Below are 25738 nucleotides of genomic sequence, written 5' to 3' on the forward strand. Positions count from 1 at the left end.
TTGGTTCTGGGACAAGGAACATGGTGATGACTTAGGGTGGGCTGGACTCTAAGTGGTCAGTCATATATATGTGTCTCTTAGCTTTTATAAGGTTGAACCATAGGGTTTAGGTAGGGCTGTTAAGGGAAATAAGTCTGGAGAGTCAGGTTAAGATCTGGAATGCCAAATGAAGGCATTTCTATTGCTTTCTCCGAAATAGTGGATGCCAAGTGTTATTTGAACTTGCAAACGACATAATCCAAAGGTGCTTTGGAATACTCATTGGGGGGTTGTGGCTGGGCTGATTTGGGAGAGAGTGTAGCTGGAGAGACCAATGTGAGGTTGGCTGGGATAAATGGGATATGAACAGATAGGAATCAGCAGAAATGTCAGCAGGAATGGAAGGTGAGATCTGATGAAATTTGTCCTAATTATGAGGCTATATTTAATATTGACTCTGTAAGATGAACTTTGAACTATTTTGCTCATGACCTTGGCTGCTTTAGAGCTCCTCTGGAGTGAGTCTGTGGCTGCTGGCTCTCCAAGGCCAAGAAGAGTCAAGAGTGTGGAGGATGGAGCTGAAGTCTGCACCAGAGAATACCAAGATCCACCTGAGGAGGGTGACCGTTCCTTCTGATTTGAAGTGGAGAATTGTGTTTCCTTTTGTAGGTAATAACAATTTCAGGATCAGCGATGGTTCTCTCAAATTCAGTTCTCGTTGTTCTTGAAGACAATAGCTACAGTCGGGCTTGACTTATAGGCATCAATTGTTCACATGTGTATGGTGCACCCCATATAAGATTCTGATGTCATATCCCCCCTAACTGGGTGGTTCTTGGGGTTCTACCTCTCAACCTGATGGCTCCAAAATCTTGATGATATGTTGATGTCAAATATACACCCAAAGGTAGAGTAGGGGCAACTTGATGTTGGGAACTCTGAGAGGTCTCCATTACCTGTTAAATACATTCAGGACCCAGTTTCTGATGGTTATATTCACCTCGGTAATTGACAAAAAGGCGAAAATGTTTAGGAGAAGTAACATGATGACTTACATTTCCACTGAGGTGTGCAAACGAGTATTGGGCCCCTCTCCTGCCCTGGGCTCTCATCCTCTCTGCCCACTTGGTATTTCTGCATCATCAAATTCATGCAGATGTGTCCTAATAGGACTGTGCCCAGCTATACAGTGTATTCCTCTCCTGGTTCTCTGATAATGTGGGACACTGAAGGAGCTCACCCAGCACTCAGACTCATATTATCTGGAAGTGCAGCAGGTTATTGTCTGCTGTGGTCTGAATGCTTGTATCCCTTCTGAAATTCATATATTGAAATGCTACCCCTCCAGGTGATGATATTAGGAGGTGGGGCCTTTGAGGGGTGATGAGGTCATAAGGTGGGATCCTCATGAATGGGATTAGTCACACAGACAGGGTGAGCTGGACCTCAAGTGATTAGGAAGTGGACCAGGGCCAATGATTGGGATACTCTTAGTTATTAGTGGAGATAATAACATCAGCCTTGGTAGAAGATAATGCTAGTAATCTTTGGTGGTGGAGATAAGACAGGTATAAAACAATTTTATGGTCAAGTAGGTAGAGATTCCACAAGTAAGGACTCCCAGGCCTCAAGCAACCAAGGCCTCCTCATCTACTGCCCAAGAGCCATGCCTCCAGTGCCAGGATTTCTTCTCATGACTTCTCCTAATGCATAGGCCATTACTTTTGAATATAAGAACTCTAGAATCCATCCTGCTCATTGGCTCAGGTTGAAGACCTTCAGTAATGACACTGGGTGTGGCAAGGGCAGGTGGAAATATTGATTCCCTTTGTCCTTCTATTCCTTTACTAACTCCTTAAGGAATATCCAATGAATTTATGGGTTGTTACTGTTTTCTTTCTTTCTAATTATGCCCTTGATGGGGATATAGGTTAACTAGACCATTTCTCAGATGTCTTTGACTTAGTTTTCATAGACTGAGTGGGCCCACCAGGGTTAACTGTTCTGACTCTACCAGCTAAGGACTTCCTATTTTACCTATTTATTGCATTGTGCAATCTTCATTGAGTATGATATTCTCCAGAGGCAAATCTCTCTCCTTTGGCTCACTCAAAAATGGGGAAAGCACTCAACAGAGCCCAACCCAAAGAGTCTCTTCTCTCCCTAGACACACCTGGATCTTGAATCCTGAAAGTTGCCTGTAGCCATAGGCCTGACTTGGACACAGCTGAATGGTTTGGGAGAAGATCAAGGGTAGAGGAGATGAATTGTGTGAAAAGTGCTCATATTATTATGAACCAAAGAGACAGATTAGAACAGTAGTTCTTAAAGTGTGGGCCCCAAACCATCAGTATCAGCATCACCTGGGAAAGGCCTCACCCCATAGCTACTTAGAAACTCTGGGGATGAGATTCAGCAATCATGTTCTCCCAAGTCCTCCAGGTTGCTCTGATCCATGGTCCAGTTTAAGAACCACTGCATTAAGAGACTAGAGCAATGATTCTCAAAGTTGGCAGCTCTGTTGAAATATCCTGAGAAGGGTTGATTTTAGGGCTCCCAGTGCCCATGTGGCATTCCATAACAATTAGATCAAAATCTCCAAGGATAAGATCCAGGCATCGGTATTATTTTTAGAGCTCCCTGGATGATTCCAATGTGCAGCCCAAGTTGAGCTAGGTCCCTGGGAAAAGGAAGATAAAAACTGAAGTGTCTGTGCTGATCACGTCCTTTCCTCTTTCTCTTCCTCTTCCATCTATCCAAACTCAGGGATTATTAAAAAGAGGGCTTCCCTGGTGGCTCAGACAGTAAAGAAACTGCCTGCAATGCAGGAGACCGAAGTTCAGTCCTTGGGTTTGGAAGATCCCCTGGAAGAGGAAATGGCAACCCACTCCAGTATTCTTGCCTGAAGAATCCCATGGACAGAGGAACCTGGCAGGCTACAGTCCATGGGACACAAATCATCAATATTTGATATTTACAAATATATATATATTTGTAAAGCTCCCTGTGTGATTCTAATGTGCAGACCAAGTTGAACATCACTGAACTAGGTCCTTGGGAAAAGGAAGATAAATCAGCTGAAGTGTCTGTACTGACCACATCCTTTTTTCCTCCTCTTCCTCCTCCATCTCTCCAAACTCAGGGACTGCTGAAAAGAACTTAAAAACTGCCCCTGTTGTTGAGTAATTTATTTCCTGTGTATCTGTTTTTATCACAGTCTAAATATGCATAAGTTAATAGCTTGTTATAACTTCTTTTCTGGAAGTGTATATTTCTGGCTACTAGACACAAGCTGGGAGAAGGCAATGGCACCCCACTCCAGTACTCTTGCCTGGAAAATCCCATGGACGGAGGAGCCTGGTGGGCTGCCATCTATGGGGTCGCACAGAGTAGGACACGACTGAAGTGACTTCGCAGCAGCAGCAGCAGCAGCAGACACAAGCTGACTGGTGTATTTCTCATCTAGCCGTTGTCTGGCTCTTGGAAGCTGATCAGGTACTGCAGGGTCTTTGGGTTCAAGCACCTCCATCCTATGAACTACGGAATTCCCCACATCCTCTGCCAGGGTGCTCGGAAGTTCTCTGAAAATATCTTTGGACTTAATCTGAGATGGTCCTGGGAGTGACTTTATAAAACTGGTTCTGCCAGGAGAATGTGTGTTAGTCGCCCAGTCGTCTCTGGGACCTTGTGGACTGTAGCCCACCAGGCTCCTCTGCCCATGGAATTCTCCAGGCAAGAATATTGGAGATTCTTGCCATTCTGTTCTCCAGGAGATCTTCCCAACCTGGGTCTCCTGCATTGCAGGCAGATTCTTGGCCATCTGAGCCAGTGGGCTAAACGGAGGCCAGGAGAAATATCAACATATTATGTGGCCCTCATTTGAACTCTTCTCAATTCTGTAACTGGGTGTATAGACAAAAAATGGGGAGAAGTTAAAACTGTTTTTGTTTCTAAATTTGAAAATCACTAGTTCATGAGCACGTGTTCTAGAAGGGTCTCCCCTTGAGGAAGCTTTTAGCATCACAGTCTGTCAGTGCAAGCAGGGGTCTTGAGAGCATCCTTTCAAATGCCTTCATTTCAGAGATCTGGCAACCAAAGCCCAAGGAGGGTTAACACTGGCCCCAAATCACACAGCAAATTAGCGACAGAATTAATACCAGAAACCAGATTGCTTCACTCCCACTTGGTTGTCCCCACCCTGCTATATTATGCAGCCTCTTATATTTAATTTTTTTTTTTTTTTTTTTTTTTGGCCAACATGGGCCTCCTTCCATTCCCCCCTTACCTCAAGGATTTTTATTAAGGAAATATCTGTTTTATTTTAAGTGGCTGATAGAACTCATCAGTTAGATCATTGAGATGGTTTTGAGGATGCATTAAGTCATTTTTATATGTGCTGGAAAATGAGTCTGTGAAAGTATGATGCAGGGTAATGAGATGTCAAAAGTCATGGAACTAAGAGGATCTGAGTATAATCATAAAGACTCTGAAATAGGCTTTGGAATTTTCCAGGGTTTTTGGAGCCCTTTCGTTGTTTATGTTTTATTGGTTGTATAGTAATGTGAAAAATCCAAATAGTCACATTTTTCCATTTGGACCCTTGACTCAGAACACTGAAGATCTTTGTCAAGCATTTTAACCATTTGCCACACCTTTAAGGGGGGAAAAAAGGTTCAGAAATTCCTTTATCTACTTTTTCACATGTTTTATATTTTCTGGGTTTCTTAGTGGCAGCTGTAAAAAGGGCTTTTCATGTGATCATTTCATTCAGTAATTTGTCTAAACCAAGGCCTTTTCCCTTTTTTCTAATGCCTGCCCAGCTGTCACTGTTGCCTGCTAAAGTGATTTTTCTCTATTATGTTGTCACTTTACACTCCCACAGGGTCCAATCCTGCAGGCCTTACATGCATGGAACTCACATTAAAGTCACTGGAAGCTTTAACATGTAAGAATGTGGGTTTGAGGCCCAGAGAAAGAGCCTGGTTTGAAACCTCAGGCTTTTGAGTATAGATGCAGGTTGCAGTTAAAATGCAAGGATCCTGCTTTACCTCTGATCCTGCTGGACTGCTGATATGCAGTTGACTGGTATGGTCAATTGCGGGAGGAATTTGGGGACAGAAATTCATCCATCTGAAGATGAGGCTTTCAAGAGTGTAATATTCCAAGGCATTTTGCCTCCACTTCAACCCTACCATTCAAAGTTGGTATAAAAGCAGGAAAATTTTGGGGTGGGGAGGGGTGGGTCCACAAGCGGGAGGAGAATGTATTCCATCAGATTTAGTGTTTTCTCTGGTGCTTTCCTAGAGGAGAGGCCATGCCTGGTCAGAAAATAGAATCAACAAGTGTGAGGAGAAACTGAACTGTACTTACGAAAGGAAAATACCCTGGGCGAGGGGGTAGAAAGCTGGTCAACATGGGCAGCATCCGATAGTTAAGTTTTATTTTGTTTTGTTTTTCTTCTGAGTTGGATGGTTTGGTTCTGCCCTTTCACATATGGGATGGCTTTAGGATATGGGTGTCATTTTCTCCTGTGATCAGGATCAAGTGATTTGGGGGCCTGAGATGTTCTATTTCATCTTTTCGTCTGAATGTTACTTCTTTAGGAATCGAAAGTGCTACCTCTCAACAGATGCACACCACTATACATAAAACAGAAACAACAAGGACCTACTGTGTAGCACAGTAGGGAACTATATTCAATATCTAATAATGACCTATAGTGGAAGGAATATGAAACTGGATCAGTGTTGTACACTTGTGTGTTTATGCATGTGTGTTAGTCTCTCAGTTGTGTCCAACTCTGTACGACCCCATGGACTGTAGCTTGTCAAGCTTCTCAGTTCATGGAATTCTCCAAGCAGGGATACTGGAGTGGGTTTCCTTTCTCTTCTCCAGATCTTCCCAATCCAGGAATCAGACCTGGGTCTCCTGCATTGCAGGCAGATTTTTACTGTCTGAGCCACCAGTGTAAATCAACTATGCTTCAATTAAAAAAAGAAGTTGTACCTCTTCCAGAAAGCCCTCCAGGAGTCCTCCAGACTCACCTATGTTGGTTTTCTCCCACTTCTCAGAGTGTGTGTGAAGGGAAGAGGTGGCTTCACCTGACCCACTTTTGGCTGTAGAATTGGTGTCTCAGAGATGCTTGTGCATGTCCACTAACGTAAGTCATCATTGGTATGGGGTTGGGAGGGGGTGGCATTGGGCTGAAGGGGAAGGAGAAATTTTCTCATCGAGAGAAAGTTCTCTGAGAAAAGAGGACTGACTATCTCTCTACATAGCCTGAATTTCAGGGGAAAGAGTTGGGTTCCTGAGGACTTTGTGAGATCCCAGGCACACACAGGGTCAATTGAGCTCCTAGGTGACAGAGAGACACAGTGCCAGGGACACGACTCCTTTTCTCATCTCCTCACAGGTCTCCATGTGGCTTTGGTACTGAGAGTCCCCCAGTGGGTTCCAGCTGGGCCTCTGGGGAGGTGGCTGAGCCCAGTGGGACTTCACTGAGGGTCCTGGATCACTGGGGGAGGTCTGAGCCTTGCTGAGGGGCTGGAGAACAAGAGACTCCACAGACTTGTCTGGGAGCATGGGGGACACCCCACGGCCTCCCTGAAGTAACCAAGGGAGGTTTTGAGGGGAGGCTGCAGATCTGTGAGGACAGATGTGAGCTCAGAGCTCTACTCATGGCATGGGGATGACTCTGGCATGACATTCCCTTCAGAGAAGGCTCCAGAGAAGGAAATGGCAACTTACTCCAGTATTCTTACCTGGGAAATCCGATGAACAGAGGAGCCTGGCAGGCTACCGTCCATGGGGTCGCAGAAGAGTTGCACGTGACCTAGCGACTAAATCACTAGAGTCACACGGCTTCTCTAGAATAAAGGGTGGGAATACCTGGGAAGGGTGAGGGGCTCAAAAGGAAGCCCCCCCCCCCAACCTTCCCTCACCCTCCAGTCAGATTGCTTCCCAAGGTCCCTCCTGGGCTGGGGCTGAGTCTCTAGCCTTAGACACTCATGCATGTTTCTAACCACCTTGGAAGCTAATTAAGCACCTTCCCACAGGGAAAATTCCTCTGTTGTTTTAAATATTTATCTGTGTTTCCAGAGCTACAGACCCTGAACTTCCTGCTCCCGGGGGATCTATACCAGCCTGGAGTTTGTTTGTATGTGGTTTCGTCGTAGACATTTTGTTGTGGGCTGTCCAGTGATGCCCAGGAACAAGGCTACCCATGCATTGAGGTACCGTGTCTCATTTAGATGAGTCATGGTATAATTTTTTGAGACTTCTGAGTTTATCTTGAGTTAGTACCTGAAAACAGAAAGAATCATGAAGAAGAGAGCACTGGTCGTGAAGTCAGAAAATCAAGTTTAATGGCTTTGCCATTTCTAGCTATATGTCTTGAATGAGTCACTTAGACTCTCTGTTTCATCCATATGCCTCCTAGAGTTTATGTGAAGTTCAAGTATAATACATATATAAACAGTATTTTACTATATAGTATTCATGTATATTATGTAGTATATTATATAATATTTTTATATTATGTACATGTATATAATATTTATGTATATATGTTAAAGTATTATATATATCAATTTGGGAAAAGTACTGAACTGCATGTGTATTTGGGATTCTTATTTTTGAGATAATGTAGTTTTCATATCCCGTTATATTTAGTTCTGTTGGAGCATGTTCCCAATGACGTTTGTATTTTAAACAAGAAGCACTGTGATATAATAGCTCAGTTGTTTTAAATGGACTGTCTCTTCTCCTCTTGGGGAAAATGAAAGTCATACCAGAAAATCATCTAGTATGCTCCTCTTGCTTCCAACTGCAATTTACTGTGGAGGCAAGGAACAAAGAGAGAGGTAAGTCGATCAGCTGTAAAGGGGATGGTGACCTTCATTCACTTCTACTCTCTCTCTTTTTTTGTGTGATCGAGGGACAATAATAATAAATTCTCTTCTCTTGCCTATTTCAAGACAGAGAGATTTTAGGGGTGTTTTATGACTTTGGCTTATCTCAAGCCAATCCGCTCCACTAGTGGTGATGAACAAACCCTTGATGCCCATTAGCATAAATGAATATTACTGTGTTAAATCTGATGGGGTCCTAATCAGCACTGATTCTCTCTTTGGCATGGCCTTTGGGAGTGTGCAGCCAGGTGCTCCCCCAGATGTGAAAAGGAGAGAGCCCTGCCTCCCTCCCTCTCTGCCACCACCCCAGAACCTTCAGCTGCATACTCGTTCATGCCTGACTGAGAATCACTCAAGTGTTTCTTGAGCCATGCTCCCTGCTGCATCTAATAAAACATCTCTCTCCCCTAGTCCTGCTCTAGGAAAACAGACATGACTGGGAGCTGGGAGAGTGGAAGACTCAGGCGATCATATCCCCAGGCCTTTCTGCCAAGAGAGCAGGTCCTGCAGCCTGGGGATCCATCACCATCAACAAAGCTCAGCGGATCCATCCTCTTCTCCTTTCCCTACAGAGGGGCTCCTTGTGCCCTGTAGCTTGGCCCTTTTCCTGGCAGAATGTGGGCTAATGAATGAGTGTGTTTGCCAGCGCGCAGGAGGATGTTGTGTGGGGACAGGGGGAAGGGAGGAATAAAGACCTGAGATACTAAGCTGTGGAGGGAGAAAAACCACCTTAAGTCTCTGGTCCCATCACTTCATGGCAAATACATGGGGAAAAAATGGAAACAGATAGATTTCACTTTCTTGGGCTCCAAAATCACTGCAGATGGTGATTGTAGCCAAGAAATTAAAGATGCTTTCTGTTTGGAAGAAAAGCTATGACAAACCTAGACAGAGTTTTACAAAACAGAGACATCACTTTGCTGACAAAAGTCCATCTAGTCAAAGCCGTGGTTTTTTCCAGTAGTCATGTATGGATGTGGGAGTTGGACAATAAAGAAAGCTGAATGCTGAAGAATTGATGCTTTTGAACTGTGGTGTTGGAGAATGCTCTTGAGCATCCCTTGGACAGCAAGATGAAACCAGTCAATCCTAAAGGAAATCAGTCCTGAATATTCATTGGAAGGACTGATGCTGAAGCTGAAACTCCAATACTTTGACCACCTGATGCGAAGAGCCAACTCATTGGAAAAGACCCTGATGATGGGAAAGACTGAGGGCAGGAGGAGAAGGGGACGACAGAGGATGAGATGGTTGGATAATTACTGACTCAATGGACATGAGATTGAGCAAACTCTGGGAGATGGTGATGGGCAGGGAAGCCTGGCGTGCTGCAGTCCATTGGATCTCAAAGAGTCAGACACAACTGAGCGACTGAACTGAACTGAAGTCTACACTTAGATCTCCAGGGGACCATGTGGAGTGGAAAGTAAGTCCAGGATTTAGAAGACCTGAGATGCAACTCAGCTAGAATGTTCCCCAGACATTATATAGGCTTTCCAGTCTTGATCTGTAGAAAGGAAAATGATTCTTATCTTCCATCTCTTCCAGGATTCTTGGAAACTTTCAGTGGCAGCTAGCCTTTGTATGGAATTAAAAAATGCATTTAGGGACTTCCCTGGCAGTCCCTTCTAATGCAGAGGGCAAGGGTTTGATCCCTGGTCAGGGAAGTAAGATGCCACATGCCATGAGGCATGGCCAAAAAGTGGGGGAAAAAAAAGCATGTATAGGTAGCAAGTGAGCTGTAGTGGTCTTTCAAAGCATGTGCCACTCAATCCCCTGAGTCAGAATTCCCTGTGATGCTCCTCTAGTAGACCCTGAGCTTGGGTACATGACTCAGGCTAAGCCCACAAGACACCACTGGTACATGAGCCATGTGAGGGCAGATTGCAGTGAAAGCCTGGATGTCCCCATGGATCTGCCCCAAAGAGACCATCTCTGAGCTCCTGTTCTTCGTGCAGCCTGGGTCTCCAACTGCCTTCAGTTCTGTTAAATCTCTTGATATTCTTCTAATAAATGTCCTGTTTGGCTTAACACCGCAGATTCCAACTGATAGAACTTCCAAGCTTTTTTAGTAAGAAAGACCCTCTACTGTGAGGACTTGTAACTTGACCTGTGTGGGGGAAGTTTTCCCTGTGATTAGAGTCACATGATTTGGTCTCATGTTGAACTTAAGGAGAATGATGCCTCCCAATTTGAGCAAAGTAGAGGAGTCACATTGGCAGTTTCTTGGAGTGGAGGAGGGGGGTGTCCTTAGTGTCAGGTTGTAACATTTCTGGGATGTTTAGAAAAGAGTCACATAATGATGGAGTCACCATCTTGAAACTTCTTGACTGACAGGACAAAGGTGTGGTTGAAGTGGCAGGTTCTGGAAGCCATTTACCTGGCTTCACATACTGGTTTTGTTGCTTGCTAGCTATGGGACCTCTAGGGCCACTGTAGCTCAGTCTCTCCATCTGTAAAATGGGGACAATTATAGTACTACCTCATAGGCTGTTACAAAGATTGTATGAGTTAAGATTCCTGTAACATACTTGGAATGGTACTTGGCACAAGATAAATATTTGCTGTTGTTGTTATTTTCTTGAGACTGATTGCTACTGCTGCTGCTGCTGCTGCTGCTGCTGCTGCTGCTGCTAAGTCGCTTTAGTCGTGTCCAACTCTGTGCGACCCCATAGACAGCAGCCCACCAGGCTCCGCCGTCCCTGAGTTCTCCAGGCAAGAATACTGGAGTGGATTGCCATTTCCTTCTCCAGTGCATGAAAGGGAAAAGTGAAAGTGAAGTCACTCAGTCGTGTCTGACTCTTAGCGACCCCATGGACTGTAGCCTACCAGGCTCCTCCGTCCATGGGATTTTCCAGGCAAGAGTACTGGAGTGGGGTGCCATTGCCTTCTCCGTGAGACTGATTACTCTTCAGTTATTACCAAAGGAGCCAATCCTTAGGAGAAAACCTAAAGTTGGGTTTACAGAGAAATAAAAGCCTTTTTAATGAACTAAAGGGTGAAAAGAAAAAACTTCTGCTTTCTGGTGTCTAGAGAGATGGAAGGATTTCTTCATAACATTGATCCCTATCTGGACTCTTGCATCCAGTGGAGGAGAAGCTTCTAGCTAAGCTTTCCATCAGCTATCAGGGAAGCAGCTACAGCAGCACAAATATGGCTGGATGCAGAGATTGCAATATGGAATTTTTGCTCACCTGGGGTGTGCAGAGCAGGCTTTGAACACATGGACTCTCCGTTTTGGGAGAGAAATGGGCTAACTAATGCGAATGGCTTTAGGACATCTTGGAGGGCATGGGGATTGATGACAGATGGCGTGTGTGCACTACAACATCTATGTAAAACATGTCTGCGGGCCCAACAATGACAAACTACTCACCTTGGCAAAACAGGCATGATATTCATTTGGAGGCTTTCTTCTAAGAAAGATAAATCCTGCTGTCATTGCACAAAGAGATAAGAAAGACCAGATGACAGTTTTCCATTGATAAAAGATTCTGTCTGTATTTTAAAAGAATTTACTTTCTTCCCCTCTACTGATACCCACATGAGTTAAGGCAGAGATACGCTATCTTTCATGTTTTTGTCAGAATGTGTTATTACTGCGGGTGGCAGTGACTGAATTGCTTCATTTAGTGATTGGAAGCAAGTAGAATGTCGCCTGCACAGGGGCTGTGGGACCCGAAGAGAGTACAACCCCCAGAATTAAGAAGCAAGCTCGTGTGCATTCCTGGCTGGAAGGGAGACTAACAAGAGTTAACCTAACATGAGGGAGGTTAAACATGTGTGAAAATCTCCCTTAAGAGAAGTTTTAAAAATTTGCTGCTGACTAGGGTATTTCTCAGAACCTCATTGAGAAGACACTATTGTACAATACTTACTGTAAGATAAGCAATAAACTGGGGCTCAGATGATGAAGAATCCACCTGCAGTTCAGGAAACCCAGGTTCGATCCCAGGGTCAGGAAGATCCCCTGGAGAAGGAAGTGGCAACCCACTCAAGGAGAGTTCTTTAGACAGAGGAGCCTGGCAGGCTACAGTCTATGGGGTCCCAAAGAGTCCCACACCACTGGGTGAATAATTAATCACCAGTTGAGGCAATGTTGCCAAACATGGTTGAAAGAAAAAAAGGGAAGGAGAGAGTATCCATTTGTCAATGTCCTGGTTGGGGCAAAGATGACAGTCCTGTTTCTCCTGGTTGGTCTAAATCTGGGTGAATAGGCACAGTGCTAAGCAAAGAAATTTCTTATCTTAGTTTGGTTTGCCAGGTAGACTTCTGTCGGGAAGACAATGTACTGACCAGCTGGCATGAATGTTCCAGTCTGCCTATCACTTTCACTTATTAACAATAGTCAGTCTTCACAATAACATAAAGAAGTAGGAGCTTCTATAAATCCCATTTCATTCATTTATTTATTTTTATTGCAGTACAGTTAATTTACAATGTTGTATTAGTTTCAGGTGTACAGCAAGGACATTCAGTTATCCATGTACATGTATATATCTTTTCTTTTTCAGCTGCTTATACCTTGTAGGTTATTACAAAATATTGAGTATAGTTCCTTGTGCCATACAGTAGGTCTTTATTGGTTATCTATTTTATATATAGAATTGTGATAAATATTAAAAAATTAATATTTTAATTTTAACTAAATATTAAAAAAACTAAGATGATGGCCTCTGGTTCCATTACTTCATGGAAAATAGAACGGGAAAAGATAGAAGTAGTGACAGACTTCCTCTTCTTGGGCTCTAAAATCACTGCAGATAGTGATTGCAGGCATGAAATCAGAAGACAATTTCTTCTTGGCAGGAAAGCTCTGACAAACCTAGTCAGTGTGTTGTAAAGCAAAGACATTACTCTTCTGACAAAGGTCTGTATAGTCAAGGCTATGGTCTTCCCAGTGGTCACATATGGTTGTGAGAGCTGGACTGTAAAGAAGGCAGAATGCTGAAGAATTGATGCCTTCAAACTGTGGTGTTGGAGAAGACTCCTGAAAGTCCCTTGGACAGCAAGGAGATCAAACCAGTCAATCTTAAGGGAAATCAACCCTGAATACTCATTGGAAGGACTGACACTGAAGCTGAAGCTCCAGTATTTTGGCCACCTGAGGTGAAGAGTTAACTCATTGGAAAAGTCCCTGATGCTGGGAAAGATTGAGGGGAGAAGGAGAAGAGGACGTCAGAGGATGAGATGGCTGGATGGCATCACCAATGCGATGGACATCAAATTAGGCAAACTTTGGGAGATGGTGAGGGACAGAGAGGCCTGATGTGCTGCAGTCCATGGGGTCGAAAAGAGATGTATACAACTGGGCGACTAAACAACAACAATACAACAATGTGTATATATTAATCCCAGGCTCCTAATTTATTTCTGCCCTCCTACCCCACTTACTCCTTTGGTAATCATACATTTGTTTTCTTTGTGAGTCTATTTCTGTTTTGTATATAAGTTCATTTGTATCGTTTTTTTTTTAAACATTCCACATATAAACCCCATTTTAAAGATTAGGAAACTAAGGCCCCAATATGTTAACTTATCTTTAAAACTAGCTAGAGTAAAAGATTTTATTGTCTCTATTTGGCAGATGAAAACACTGCAGATCGGCATGCAGTGGATAAGAACTGGGCTCCAGAATGAGAATCTGGAATCCAAAGCTCCATCTCTGATAGCATAGGTGGCTGTAGGAAGGTACTGTAGTGGATTGCATTGTCCAATAATAGCAGTGAAGCTATTACGCACGTGATCTTCTAGATCTTGTCGTTACCTGTGAAGGGGTGGAGTCTGGGTAAGACTTTAGGACTCTTCTGTGACTCCAGTGTGGTGGGAGTGATGCTGCATGGCTTCTGATGGTGGATTGGCCCACTCTCCCCAGAGAGAGAGGGCCATATGGAACTGAGGGTCCCAGCTGATGGCCGGCATCAGATGATTCCGGCCCCTAGCCTCCGAGGCTTCCAGTGAGGCACCAGACCTTGTGAGGCACAGGCAAATAGTCCTTGCTGCGTTCTTTCCAAACCTCTGAGCAACAGAATCCTCAGGCTAAAAAAATGGCTTCTTTACATCACAAGTTTAGGGTAGTTTTCTACAAAGCCACAGCATTTGGAGCATCACTTTAACTCTGCAAATGTTAATTTCCCTCATCTGCAAAATGGGAGTAAGAGCAGTACCTATTTCATGGTTGGTTGTGAGGACTTAATGGGTGTGAATTACTCAGCATACTTTCTGGAATAAAATAATAGCTAATGCTTACATGATACTGTGGGCTAGATACTGTCCTAGGAACTTTACATTATATCAATATTAAATCCTTATAACAACCTCATGATGCAGGCATTATTTTAAAAGAAATTTTATTTTTATTGAGTTTAAATTGACATAGTATAAAATGGATCATTTTCAAGGGAACAATTTAATGGCATTTCATATACTCACAATGCTGGGCAACCATCACCTCTATCTAGTTCCAAAACATTTTCATCACCCCAAAAGGAAATATGGGCAAATCTTTAAATCCATTTTGCAGATGAGGGAACTCAGGCAAAGACAGGTTATGTGACTTACCTGTGGTCAGATGGATAGTAGTGGCAGATCTGGGTTTAGGACACACTTGGGCTTCAGGGTCTGTGGTCTTTGCTGCCACTCCACAACACCTGGAACTCACGGATGTGAACTGCTCCAGCGATGTGTCCTGACCAAGGCAGCCTGACTATCAGGTGGCTTAGCCCTGTCTCCCCTGCAATCCAATTGTGTACTTTTTCTGCTGAGGTAAAACTTGCCTTATCAATCAAGTCCCACAAATAGCAGCCATATGGACACATGGTGTCAACATCCACTGCCTGATCACCCTATAAACTCATTGTGCTGAGGGTCAGACCGCAGCCTTCTGACACATCACCCCTTCCCCAACAAGGTGTAGATGCCCTTGAAACGGCCCACTTTGCTAAACGTCTTAATTGCAACATCGATCTATCTGAAGCGGAAAGTATGTGCTACCACTTCAGGAAAACCCTTGTTTGGCAGAGAAAAGAATCACCAGTCCCAGAGTCATAATTCTTTTCTGTGGCCTACCAAAATATTTGGATAATGGCTCGGGCTAGGGCCATCCAATCTGAGGCGACCCGAGCCGCTGTGGTTTTTCTGTAGCTGCCCTCACCCTGTGTGCATAGAGAGAAATTTATGATCCTTGGCCCTGGAAGCGGAGAAGTGTGCTGTCCTCATAAGAATAGAGCTCTCTGCTCTATGGGCTTGGTGTCAGTCTGATTGCCTTTCCTTTCTTTAGCCACATCCACACTCTGGAACATCCCAGAGTTCTATATGCAGTTGCTGTGGAGGTGGGGGTTCAGGTATTGGGTAGAATTGAGGAACCGTGAAATGCTATGGGTGCAGCCAGGGAACCCAGTTAGGAGACAGGAGGCATACCAGTTACAGAACAGAGTTGAGAGCCAATTCTGGCTGGTATGGGTCTGGTGGGTGGAGGCCTGGAAGCTCACTAAAGCCCGCCGAGAAATAAAGGGGCTTTTGCAACTAGGTACTGATGTGACGTGTCAACTAATGGAAGACAATGGACTTTGCTGATGTTGGGGCCTGACGGGGCAGCAGAGTGGAAGCTGTGCCTCTTTGAACCTTGGGCCTTGAACCTGGACTGTCTATACCCCACGTGACAGGGAGAAGGACGCCTGAGGTCCTAAGGGCAGGCACTCTGTGTGCTAAGAATAACCATGATGTATGTTCTGCAGGGAGATGCCACTATTCATCCATCACCAGCAAAGCATGAACTCTGAGTGGGTTTACTTTCTCCAGCAGTTGTGGATTACTCTGCGCCAGCCCACACTTGCTTGGCAAAGGGGAAGGGACAGAGATTTGGGATTCACTCAGCTCCTAGCCCAAGTCCTGACCATGTCACTTATTAGCTGTGTCAGCAGGTCACAGTTTTCAAGTTGGGTCTCAATATCCTTATTGGTATCCTGTGGCTCATGACACTGAGGTTGACTTTTTTGGAAACTGATGCATTGAATGCCTATGAAGTGCACAGTCTGTAGGAAGGATTTAACAGGTGTCAGCATGGTGTTCATGTGCGGGGAAGCGGAGACTCCGAGACCATGAGCTGAGCAGAGTAATTGGGCCACACATTGCAAGCTACTCATGGCCTTTATAGCACTTTACTGTAACCAGCTGAGTCAGGGGTATGCTTACCTGTGGTGCTGGGTTGATACAAACTTTTGGTTCTGAGATATGAATCAACATCAGTGTTTTAGTCTGGTGGCAATTTGCAAGCTTTGTGGTCCTGTTGTAGATCCAGTTTGCATTTGCCGTTTTGAACCAGGCTGGCGTCCTCAGGCTTTATTCTGGCAGGTGACCCTTGTGGTCACCCGGTGGAGTTGCGATTTAGTAATGGAAAAGTGTTTCATTTTAACTATGAAATTTAACACAAATAATACAGCTGCTCAAGCGGGCAGTGACAGTGTATGTTAATTTGATTTATATACATGCGATGTACCATGCCTAATGCTGAATGCTGAAAGACTCCAGTGAGGCTGGTACCAGCATCGTAAATGAGCGCGTACCGCCGTGGGCCCCCTTTACGTGTGTCAGCAGACAGAGCTGTGAGAGCTGGTCTGTGTGAGAAACGGGAGCAAAGGTTCTCCTGCAGGGCCTGGGGGTGGGCCAGGCCTTCCCAAACCCGGAATGTGGCTTTCCTGGAGGCATCCATCAGAACTCTCTCCATGCATGATATCCATTGACAGGTCCAGGGTATTGCTCTCGAGGAAACCAAGAGTCTCTGGTATGGAGGCTGGTTTCCAGCTCTCTATCAGCTCAGGGGGTCTTCTGCCTAGAGAGCAAACTTCAGTTCTGTGAGAGCAAAGAGAGAGCTTTCCTGGTTCCCCAGCTCACCCTAGAATCCCTGAGAGCAAACGCTTCCTGAGACTGACGCCTGTTAAAATGCACATGGAAATAAAAGCACATGAGCTCTCCTTTGTGTGTGTGTGAGATGTGTGGTGTATAGGTGTGGACTGTGTGTGTGTGTTTGGTATATATATGAGTTGTGTGCATAGTATGCATGTGTTGTGTGTATATGGTATATGTTGTATGTTTATTCTATGTGCGTATTGTGTATTGTGTGTGATAGATGTATGTGGTATATACGGTATATGTGTGTGTTGTGTGCATGGTGTGTGTGTTATATGTGTATGGTGTATGTTGTGTGCATGCTATGTGTGTATCATGTAGTGTGTATTGTGTGTGTTGTATGAGAGATGTGTGTAGTGTATATGGTATATGTCTGTGTTGTGTGCATAGTATGTCTGTGTTAAGTGTGTATGGTGTGTGCTGTGTGTGCATGCTATGTGTGTATCATGTAGTGTGTATTGTGTGTGTTGTGTGAGAGATGTGTGTGGTGTATATGGTATATGCATGTGTTGTGTGCATAGTATGTATGTGTTGTGTGTAAGGTGTGTGTTGTGTATGCATGCTATGTATCATGGATTGTGTATTGTGTGTTATGTGTATTGTGTATGTGTGGTGTATATAGTATGCATGTGTGCTGTGGTGTATGTGTTGCGTGTGTATGTGGGGGTCTGGTTCTCACACTCACTTGGACACTGTATAGTCACCCAGGTTCATCCCAGGCACCTCAGGTCACAGCCAGACCACTTTCTTTCCTCACCTTCCTGCATCATGGTAAAACCAGCCTACCAGCTGGTAGAAAATGTAGAAAGTGGAGGGGGAAGAACCCATAATCCCACAACCCCCTCACACTGCCATTTGGAGGTCTTCTCTTCCAGTGTTTATCCACCTGGATAAAAGGCACATTCATGATCACTGGTGATGCTGCACATCATGATAACTTTCCACATTGCTACTTAGTCTTCACGGGCTTCCCTGGTGGCTCCAATGGTAAAGAATCTACCTGCAATGCAGGAGACCCAGTTTGATCCCTGGGTCAGGAAGATCCCCTGGAAAGGAGAACGGCAACCCACTCAAGTCTTCTTGCCTGGAGAATCCCATGGACAGAGGAGCTTGGTGGGCTATGGTCCATGGGGTCGCGAAGAGTCAAACACGACCGAGTGACTAACATACAGTCTTCATAACTATCGTGCTTGATGCATGTATGATATTCTGTCCTGTGATGGACCTGGTTTTCCAGCTTTTGGTCTAAAAAAAGCAGTGGCCTGCATGTTCTCCTTTCCATCGGGCCTGGCCCCCATCGCTGCCTTGAACGCTGACCTTAGCTGTGGCTGGAGGGGCTCACCTCTCAGCACTGACAGTCTCTGCAGGGACCAGAGACTGTCTTCAGCACACCCAGCCCATCTTCATCAGGCCTCTGCTGGGGCCTGAGGTGGACAGCAATGGGACAGGCCCCCAACCACCTTCATGGCCTCCCAGAAAGTGTGCAGCTGTGCCCACCCTGCCATGCCCCACAGTGCACTGGTGCTCCTGCTGGGTCCTTCCAGGCAAGCACTCTGTGTTGCTGTGTTTACCTTTTGTTCTCTTCTCTTTCCATCATCACAGGTTCCCAGAGGCATGTTTCCTTTTCATCCGGAGATGGGCAGGACTTCGAAGAGTTGTGAGAGCATGCTGAAATGATGCGTTTTTCAGGCTGAGCTGCAAGGGTAAACTTTATAAAGGATGGTTGCATGATCTGTGTTTGGGGCCTGGGCCCCTCGTGGACCCCTGGTTCTCAGGAGTTTGTGCAGTTTTCCATGTCACCGGGAGCTTGCTGCCCCAGCCCTCTTGTTGGATCTGCACCTGTGTGCTGCCTTTTCCCCGACACTTCTGAATGCATCCTTTGTACTTTCCAGGAAACCACTCTTCCACGTTGTCACTTTTCCAGCACTAGTCTCTCTGACAATCCTGCAACCTGCCCTGGCCCCGAGCTTGCACCTCATCACTCGCATCCCCTCTGTTCCTTCTCTGCATCCTTATTCCAAGATCGTTGGTCCCTGAAATTATCTAATTGTGGGGATTAAATTATAGTCTGAAGTCACTTGTCACAGCACAGGCTCCTATACTTTAGGAGGAGGGAGATCATGGAACTGACACCTTCCCACCACTTCCAGTGTCTTCCCAGACTCTCAACACCACAGTCAAGAGGTACCTCGACCAGGGAAGCTGCCCTCCCTCCTCTGGTCATCTTCCATGTTTCTTGTTGAGCTAATCTAGTTGATTCCTTGTCATTGGCCCAGGAAGTACAAGACTCTTGAATTTATGCTCTCAAGATCTTTTTCCTTAACCTACTTTCTAACTGGTCTTTTCCTATAACCAGTGCCCATTCCTCTAGAAAAGCCACTCTCAGAAACAAGTGCAGCAGTAGTCCACACCCTTCTGTGAAGTGAAGGGACACTGTTACCTCCCATGGGACAGGCAGTGGTTGTCTGGTCACACAGAGACCTGAGTTCACATCCTTGATGTGCAACACACTAGTTGTCTGGCTTCACTCTGCTGAACCTTACTTTTCTCTTATGTAACATGGAAATAATGCCTACCTCCAATGACACAAGACATGTTTGACTCTTTTGTGACCCCACTGACTGTAACCTGCCAGGCTCCTCTGTCCATGGGATTCTCCAGGCAATAATACTGGAGTGGGTTGCCATTTAATTCTCCAAGAGACTTTCCAGACCCATAGACCGAACCTGTGTCTCCCACATTGACAGGCAGGTTCTTTACTACTGAGCTAGCAGTGAAGCCCCATATGAAATGGATAGGTTGAGATTAACACCAAGAGAAGAAGACTCTCCTTTGTATGAACATTTAGCAAAGTTCTTTACATCTAAGTATACTGTTTATTGATAGGGATCATTTCATTTGGACCTTTGCACTATTGGAGGAAGAAAATATTTAAAGAGATTTTAAGCTTGAGTAGCAGAATCTCAAGTGTGTGTGTGTGTGTGTGTGTGTGTGTGTGTACTTGTATGTCCATGGATGCAGGCATGGGCAGTAATTTGGATGGGGTTGGGGAATCTCTGAAATCATACAAAGGAAAGAATTTCCTTTGCTTGGTATTAATGTCAACCTACCCATATCATGTGGGGCTTCCCTGGTGTGAAGAAACTGCCTGTCAATGCAGGAGATGTCAGTTTGATCCCTGGGTTGGGAAGATTCATTGGAGAAGGGAATGGCAACCCACTCCAGTATTCTTGCCTGGATAATACGCATGGACAGAGGAGCCTGGCAGGCTGTATTTCATAGGGTCACAAAAGAGTCGGGCACAACTTAGTGACTAAACAAAAACAACCCATTTCACATGGATGCCACTTCTCATTGTTTGCCTTTATGTCTCAGTTCAGTTCAGTTGCTCAGTCATGTCTGACTCTTTGCGACCCCATGGACTACACCACACAAGGCCTCCCTGTCCATCACCAACTCCCGGAGCTTACTCAAACTCATGTCCATCGAGTCAGTGATGCTATCCAACCATCTCATCCTCTGTTGTCCCCTTCTCCTTCTGCCTTCAGTCTTTCCCAGCATCAGGGTTTTTTCCAATGAGTCAGCTTGTTGCATCAGGTGGCCAAAGTATTGGAGTTTCAGCTTCAGCATCCGTCCTTCCAATGAATATTGAGGACTAATTTCCTTTAGGATTGACTGGCTGGATCTCCTTGCAGTCCAAGGGACTCTCAAGAGTCTTCTCCAACACCACAGTCCAAAAGCATCAATTCTTCAGTGCTCAGCTTTCTTTATAGTCCAACTCTCACATCCATACATCACTATTGGAAAAACCATAGCTTTGACTAGATGGACCTTTTTTGGTAAAGAAATGTCTCTGTTTTTTAATTTGCTATCTAGGTTGGTCATAGCTATTCTTCCAGGGAGCAAGTGTCTTTTAATTTCATGGCTGCAGTCATCATTTGCAGTGATTTTGGAGCCCCCAAAATAAAGTCTCTCATTATTTCCATTATTTCCCCATTGATTTGCCATGAAGTGATGGGACCAGATGCCATGATCTTAGTTTTCTGAATGTTGAACTTTAAGCCAACTTTTTCACTCTCCTCTTTCACCTTCATCAAGAGGCTCTCCAGTTCCTCTTCGCTTTCTGCCATAAGGGTGGTGTCATCTGCATATCTGAGGTTATTGATATTTCTCCTGGCAATCTTGATTCCAGCTTGTGCTTCACCCAGTCTGGCATGTCACATGATATAATCTGCATATAAGTTAAATAAGCACGGTGACAATATACAGCCTTGACACACTCCTTTACTGATTTGGAACCAGTCTGTTGTTCCATGTCCAATTCTAAGTGTTGCCTCTTGACCTGCATACAGATTTCTCAGGAGGCAGGTCAGGTGGTCTGATTTTCCCATCTGTTTAAGAATTTTCCACAGTTTGTTGTGATCCACACAGTCAAAGGCTTTGGCGTAGTCAATAAAGCAAAAGTAGATGTTTTTCTGGAACTCTCTTGCTTTTTCAATGATCCAGCAGATGTTGGCAATTTGATCTCTGTAACCAGGAGACCTTTTCTATGTAGCCATGAGATCTTTTTGTCTATAAGCAGCTAATTGTATGTTTCTTCTGAGCAAGATGCTCTCCATGCATTTACCTGTGCTTTCTCTATGTCCACGTGTCTGCTTCAAATACCCACTGCCTTCCAGGCAGAGCACTCTAGGCTACGCATCTGCAGGGAATCCATGGTGCCGGGCCCTGCTTAGCAAACAAGGACAAAGCTGCCTGCAGGGCAAGAGCATTCTAGAGAAAGAAGCCTTTTGAAAGGCAATTAGGTCATAACTGTAGAAATTAAAAATATATTCACCTGCTTGTTCCAGCTTTAGAAATCTGCCTGATAGAAGATTTGCATGTTAGGCATAAAGAAGGATATATAAAAATGCCCCTGCAGCATTTTTTGTCACGGTGGAAAACTAGACACAACTTAAATATTTGCCAATATGGGAATACATAAATAAATCTCACATATAGAATTCTATGTAACCGTGAAAAAGAAGGAGGTTAATTTCTATGTGTTGCCCCAGAAATCTCACTGAGATGGTTACATTTAGGGAAAAGGGAGGAAAAAAAGCAGAGATGTGTGTGGTTATGTACCTTTATATAGAAAAGGAATGGAATGATCGTGCACTGTTGACAGCTGTGTCAGACAGTTAATCAGGGAAGCAGAAATAGGAAGAGGCTTTGAATAAGGAATTTATTGTAGGAATGAGTCCTGACATAGCTGTGGGAGGAGCTGAGTAGGAAAGGGTCTGTGAAGGGGAGGTGAAGGATCTGGAAGCCATCTCTTCCAGCTGCTGGAGTGGGATTGCAGAAGGGGCCCTTGGCAGGTGGCTGAATGTGTGTGCTGCCATCTCTGGATTTTCAATGAAGCGTCTAGAGGTTACCTGGTGTTGCTGCTGCTTGACAGGGCAGGCTGATGGTTGGAAGGTGAGCTGTAGATGGAGAAGAAAAGAAGAGTGACAAACTGGACCCACCAGCACCTCTGCCCTTTCTCTCATCACCTTTGACCCACATGACCTTCAGAGCATTGTGGCTGCTCCACTTTCGACTCCAAAATCTCACGCAAGGTTTTGACTGACTCTAACCATGGGGCTTCCCTGGTTACTCAGTGGTAAAGAATCTGCCTGCCAATGTAGGAGATGCAGGTTTGATCCCTGGTTTGGGAAGATCCCCTGGAGTAGGAAGTGGCAACCCACTCCAGTATCCTTGCCTGGGAAATCCCGTGGGCAGAGGAGCCTGGTGGGCTGCATTTCATGGGATTTCAAAGAGTCGAACAAGACTTAGCGACTGAACAACAACGGCAACTTACAACCATACAAGGAAGGGAGATTCTGAGATAAAGGGTTCCCAGAGAAACCAAGTTGACAATAGAATAATCCAGCACAATTGTGTTCCCCTCTGAGGAAGGGAGCAGGAACCAGGAGGTCAGAAGTTATGTGTCTGTCATGCTCTGTTCATAACATACTGTCCTGAATCTTTCACGACAAAAATGTGAGCATGGAGTGCTTGTGTATGAAAACAAAGCAAAACAAACAATAGAGATGAAAAGGGAACCAGAGGCTCTTAACTCTTTGGCAAACCCTTAAAGGGTAATTTTTTTTTCTATAAGTAGCTCCTTTCTGCTGTTCTGATGGTGTAATCTCCCCCACCATGAAATTACCAATGAGTTCTCTTGCTAAAAAGAGAAATCGAAAAGGTGCATGTCTATAAAATGTGTGTGTACCTGTATAAGTGTGCATGTGTATGTAGATCTGGCTGAGCCATGTGTGTGCATGTGCATGTGTGTGTTGGGTGTGTGTGAACCCCTGTCTGATTTACTCCTTTTCCCTTTCCGTTTAATGATGAGCCCCAGATTATGTCAAAGACACTCAGGGTATGGGAGAACCCAGAGGAGGGCTTGGGAAGAGCACGGGGGAGGTGAAAGCTCCCCGGGAGAGGCAGTTCATGCAGCACGCAGGGGGTTTTTGTTCCATTAATTTTTATTGGGAGAGGCACATCCCCTGCTGCTTTAGACTGCCTCTCCCTCGGGCGCAAAGCCAACTGTACATGCTCCTGCAGCAGCCTCTTTGGCAAATAACTTGGGGAGGAAAGAGACAAAGTTGAGATGGCTGCATCCAGCATGGAAGTGACAGCCCGAGATGCTTGACTTGCTCCTGGCAGTCTAGGAGAGTGAGGAGAAATGAGGGGGCCTGGGGCGAGCTTCTGGAACCCCCATTAGTGGGAAGCACAGGCTCTTCAGATCCTGGCTAGGGGTGGGTAGGAGTGAGTGAACTGGCACCAGAAGGTGAACTGGTGTGATGGCCTCTGGTTCTCCTTGAGCCAGACCCTGTGGCTGTGCATCTACCAAAGAATGGGGAAAGTTCGAGATGGACATTCCCTCTTCATACTGGATTCCCGGGGAGTGCCATGTGCAGGAAGATTCAATGTTATCTGATGGTGATGGAGAAGGAGGCTTTGGCACAGTAACTCTGATGCCTGCACAATCCATAGGTGAAAGAAGAACTTGGTCACGGACTGCTGACCCCGTCGTCCCGTCCAAACTAGTCCTGAATAAGGAAGGCCAAGGACTTGGTCAAGCTCTCTGAGAAGAGAAGAGAAGTTGCTCAGTCGTGTTCGACTCCTTGCAACCCCACGGACTGTAGCCTACCAGGCTCCTCTGTCCATGGGATTTTCCAGGCAAGAGTACTGGAGTGGGTTGCCATTTCCTTCTCCAGGGAATCTTCCCAACCCAGGGATCGTTAACACAGAGACAGGGCACTGTGATAACCAGAGCCCTCATAGGTAATAGTAAGCATGTGATTCCTGACCATTGTACAGAGCTCCATAGATGTCCCATGTCTTGTATTTGAGCTTCATGATGATGAATGGAGAAAAGCAAGGCAGATAGCATTACTTTCATTTTGCACTTGAGTAAACAGCCTCAGAAAGCTTAAGTGATGCACTCCAGGTCACACAGCTAGTGAATGATGTAGGTGGAGCTCCAAGCTGGGTATTCTGATCACTAGCCTCTTCTTTTCTCTATTACAAGGCTGATTTCAACATACAGCCTGTTCTTTGCAGCCACTTGGAAAGTTCCAGTCTGTGTGGCTAGAGTGAAGACCAGAGGCAGGAAATTTAAGATTGACATTGTACCATGGGTTCACCCAAGGCTAGGCTATTAGCTGGAACTTTCAATATCTAGATGCAGGATTTCAGAATGCAGCAGGGTGGAGTTGTCTGCAGAGGTCTGGTTAGATTTTAAATTGCTTTGTTGTTATTGTTCAGTCGCTAAGTCGTGTCTGACTCTTTGCGACACCATGGAATGCAGCACATCAGGCTCCTCTGTGCCTCACTGTCTCCCAGAGTGTGCCCAGATTCATGTCCATTGAGTCAGTGATGCTATCCACCTCATCCTCTGCTGTCTCCTCTATTTGCGTTCAGTCTTCCCCAGCATCAGGGTGTTTTCCAAAGAGTCAGTTGTTCTCATCAGATGGCCAAAGTATTGGAGCTTCAGCTTTAGCATTAGTCCTTCCAATGATTATTCAGGACTGATTTCCTTTAGGATGGACTGGTTGGATCTCCTTGCAGTCCAAGGGACTCTCAAGAGTCTTCTCCAGCACCACTGTTCAAAAGCATCAGTTCTTTGGCACTCAGCCTTCTTTATGGTCCATCTGTCACATCCATACATAACTACTCTTTCAAATTGCTTAAATAGTATAATTCATGGTGGAAGTTTTGATTAAAGCATCAGTGCAGAGGGTGGACAGTGTTCCCTACAGCGACCTTTGTGGGCAGACTATTCTTTGAGTGATTTTAAGTGGGAGAAACTTGGGGGATCTTTGGGCATGTATGGAATCATTTTTGATTGTCACACCCCTGCAGGAGGTACCACTGGCATCTTGTGGGGAGAGGCCAGGGATGCTATTAAATATCCCATAGCCCACCAAGCAGCCCCACACAGAGAATTATCCAGCTGCCAGTGTCAATGGTGCCATGGTGGAGAAATTTTGCTTCAGAGTGAGATGGGAATGACTGTCCCTGGTCCCCATCTTGCCCTTGTTTTTCTGACTCTCTAATTCTTTTCCTCCAGAAGGAATGAGATGAGGGCTGGAAACCTCTCTTCAAAATGATGCCTCTTGGGCTGAGTCAAGTAAGTCGTACAGACAAATACCATATGATAGCACTTATATGTGGAATTTTAAAAATGACACAAATGAACTTATTTATGAAGCGGAAACAGACTCACAGACATAGAAAACAAACTTATGCTTCCCAAAAGGGAAAGAGGGTGGGAGAGGGATAAATTAGGAGTTTGGGATTAGCAGATACAAACTACTATATATAAAATAGATTAACAACAAGGTCCTACTGTATAGCAGAGGGAGCTATATTCAATATCCTGTAATAAACCATAATGGTAAAGAATGTGAAAA

At 45.0% G+C, this 25738-nt stretch overlaps 2 long non-coding RNA genes across 3 annotated transcripts in view; both read left to right on the top strand.

The window, feature by feature from the left end:
- Positions 1-25738, top strand: part of LOC145541754 (uncharacterized) — a 233558-nt gene that overhangs the window by 125615 nt on the left and 82205 nt on the right. The window lies entirely within an intron of this gene.
- On the top strand, positions 1416-8596 carry LOC145541755 (uncharacterized). The gene is made up of 5 exons (XR_014079258.1): positions 1416-1547; positions 6051-6139; positions 7078-7211; positions 7651-7841; positions 8301-8596. It is a non-coding gene; the product is annotated as an uncharacterized LOC145541755 (long non-coding RNA).

This window comes from Giraffa tippelskirchi, chromosome 3 (assembly GCF_054371585.1).
Source record: "Giraffa tippelskirchi isolate mGirTip1 chromosome 3, T2T-mGirTip1v1.2.pri, whole genome shotgun sequence".
Taxonomy (NCBI): Eukaryota; Metazoa; Chordata; class Mammalia; order Artiodactyla; family Giraffidae; genus Giraffa; species Giraffa tippelskirchi.